This window comes from Myzus persicae, unplaced genomic scaffold (assembly GCF_001856785.1).
Source record: "Myzus persicae strain clone G006 unplaced genomic scaffold, MPER_G0061.0, whole genome shotgun sequence".
Taxonomy (NCBI): domain Eukaryota; kingdom Metazoa; phylum Arthropoda; class Insecta; order Hemiptera; family Aphididae; genus Myzus; species Myzus persicae.
The window spans coordinates 7,601-11,060 of NW_019101304.1; positions in this window are offsets into that span (position 1 = coordinate 7,601).

Here is a 3,460-nt window from a genome sequence, read left to right on the forward strand (position 1 = left end):
AATTAACGAATACACCTTTGAACTTCTACTTGGTATTTATTAAGATATAATATAATGAGTAAGACCTTCACGACTCGAACTGTGATTGCCAACTGACGACAGTTGACAACGCTCAGTACATATTATATAATAATATTATTATCGCATATTATAACCTTACAGTCGGCCCAAAAAAAAAAAATGATATTTTAACAATTAATAATTAAATTTTTTTTAAACAAGTAATAATTCAAATTTTATAATAATAAGATTTACATTATATATAATTTTTTTAAAAAACAATTTTATATATTATATTATACTTTTCGGCCCTAAAAAATTATATATAGAAATCTGTTGCAACTTAAATCAATAAAAAAAAATAATTAATACAAAACAAAATATTAGGAACAATGTTTATAGTTTAGGATTTTTTATTCAGTGATATAATCACCAAGCCATTTGGATTTTTTGATTATCCGACCATGACTAGAAGTTTTAGGAACTTTGTCTTCGATTGGATCTTCATTTTCTGGGTTTGTACTGATTTCAATGTTCGATTCATCTTCTGCTTCGGTGGTTTCTTCAAATGAAATATTTCCAGGATCATCAAGATTTGGTCTGCTTAAAAATGGTTTGAGTGACTGTACATGTACCACTCTAGTGTCTTTCTTCTTTGAATTTGATTGATCAAATTTTTTTATTTTATAACATATTTTACCTACTGCATTTTCAATTACAAATGGACCTTTGTATCTTGGTGATAGCTTGGAATCTGAGGCTAAGGGCCAATTGTACCAAACTAAGTCCCATATTTGAAATGTTTGATTCAACCTATTTTTATCATAACGTTTTTTATTTTCATCATGCTTCTTTTTAATGTTTTCAGCAGCTTCCTTTCTTGTGTCCATAAATTCATCTAACTGAAGTTCTCTGGTGATCTCAGATAATATAGTGCCCAAATTTAATTCAGCAGAAATAATTCTAGGTTCATAACCATGTAGTAAATAAAATGGTAAGTATTTTGATGAACTCTGTTGGATAGTGTTAATTGCTAAAATTAAATTTGGTAATTTTTCATCCCAGTCATTTGGATATTCTAATGTGTATTTAGAAAGTACAGCTATTATTGTTGCATTAGAACGTTCAATTAACCCATTTGATTGAGGGTTATATGGTGGGCTTAACAAATGTTCAATTCCATATTTTTCTAGAAATTGATGAAATTTAGTACTGGTGAAAGAGGAACCATTATCACTAATATATGTAAGAGGCGGTCCATATTGATTGATGATGTCTTTTTCCACTGTATTAATAATGTCATCTGTTGCTGTTGTACAAGTTGGTGTAGCTACAAGAAATCGTGTAGCATGGCATATGTGTGCTAGAATATAGAAATTACCGGATTTAGTTGGTGGTAATGATAGATGATCAGATGATACAACTTGAAATGGAACTTGAGGAAAGCTTCGTTCACCTAACAAACCGTATGCTAAGGTTGTTCTTCTATTAACTTTTTGGCAAACAATACAACCTTTGACGTACAACTTTGTGTCCTTGCGCATAGAACTCCACCAAAATCTTGATTTTAATTTTTCTAAAGTTTTCTTTGCATCAAAATGACCAGCATTGTCATGACAGCTTTTAAGAACTATACTGCGGCATGAAAATGGAATTACTATCTTAATAGTTTCATGTCCATATTCATTATTTACATGGACTAAAATACCATTGTCATATTTATAAGAAAGTTTTATTTGTTGAATATGTAATGTATCAATATTACTTTCCAATTTCTTGGCAATTTGTTGACAATAAGCATCAGACTTCTGCGCCAATTCCAATTTGTTATTCTGCATTGGGATGACTGCTAAACATAAGTGATTCTCATTTATGTCTGGCTGAGGATACCTAGATAAGTGATCTGCAATATGGTTAAGTTTGCCTGATCTGTATATAGGCTCAAAATCAAATGATGATAAATCAACTACATATCTGGCAAATTTACAGTTTAATTTAGCTTTACTTACAATAAATGCAGTTGAGTAACTGTCTGTTAAGAGTTTAAATTTTTTCCCAGTAAGGTAAAGTCTAAACTTATCAGTTATTGCCCAATGAACTGCAGTTACTTCAAGCTCATTGCTATGGTACTTTTTCTCAGCATCTTTGAGTGTACGGCTAGCATATTCGATGATGCGCGTCTCACCATCATGAATTTGAGAAAGGCAAGCTCCTATCCCTTCATAACTTGCATCCGTTTCTACTGTAGTAAGTGCATCTTGTTTAAAATAAGCAAGTAATGGTGGTGAAGTTAATATTACTTTCAATTTAACAAAGACTTCTTGTTGCTCCTGGTTCAAAATAACCGGTTGGTTTTTAGATTTTTTTAAATCTATACAGCTCTTCTTTAAGACGTTTGATAGAGGTTTTGATATAACAGCAAAATTTTTAATGTAACGAAGTAGAGTATTAGCAAGTCCAAGAAAGCTTCTAACTTCATGGATAGTATCTAGAGTTTCATATCTTTGTATTGATTTGATTCTATTAGGGTCTGGATGATCACCATCTTCATCCAAAATTCTTCCAAGCAATTTGACTTTCTGAACAGCAAAATTACATTTTTGCCTAGTAAATTTTAGTTTATGCTTACGTGTTGCTTCAAAAAGTTTGTGAAGAAAATCTAAATGATCTTCGAACAATTCATGCCCACCTCCAATATCATCATAATATTTGGCTAGTCCAATTGTTTGCAAATGACCATATGCTTCTGATATTGCTCGAGCAAGTATAGCAGGTGCATTAGCAAGACCAAATATTACACGGGTAAATTCTATATGATGATCTGGTGTTACTGCAGCTGTTTTATATACATCTTTTTCATTAATTTTAATATTGTTAAACGCTTGCTTAATATCAACAATAGATATGTACTTTTTTCCAGCTAACTTTTTTATCATCTCATCCATTTGGTCTATAGGAAATGGATCCTTGATAGTAACTGGATTAATGGTTCTTGAATAATCGATAACTACACGTTTAGGTGTTGACACATGAAACGGTTGTTCTATTACAAATGCAGGTGCTCCATAGGGTGAATTTGAATAACGACAAACTTTATTTGCAATCCACTTATCTACTTGTTCTCTCATAAATATTCTGTCTGGTTCTGTGACTCTATATGGTTTGCATCTGAAGGGTTTATGCTCTGATAAATTAATTTCCATTTCAAGGTTAGGAAATTCACCAATTTCTGCTTCTGGAATAGAAAATATATCTTCATAACAATTCAACAAATTTTGTAATTGTTCATTTTGTTCATTAGTCAAAAATATATCAGTTATTTTTCTAGATTCTTTATCCTTAATTGGTTGAACTTTAACTTCATCAGATTTTGACACAAGAGGCTTAGTAGAGAAACGTGACTCAACAACACACCCAACAAACGAACTGCTCGCTTTGACACAACCAAACTCTTGAGTAG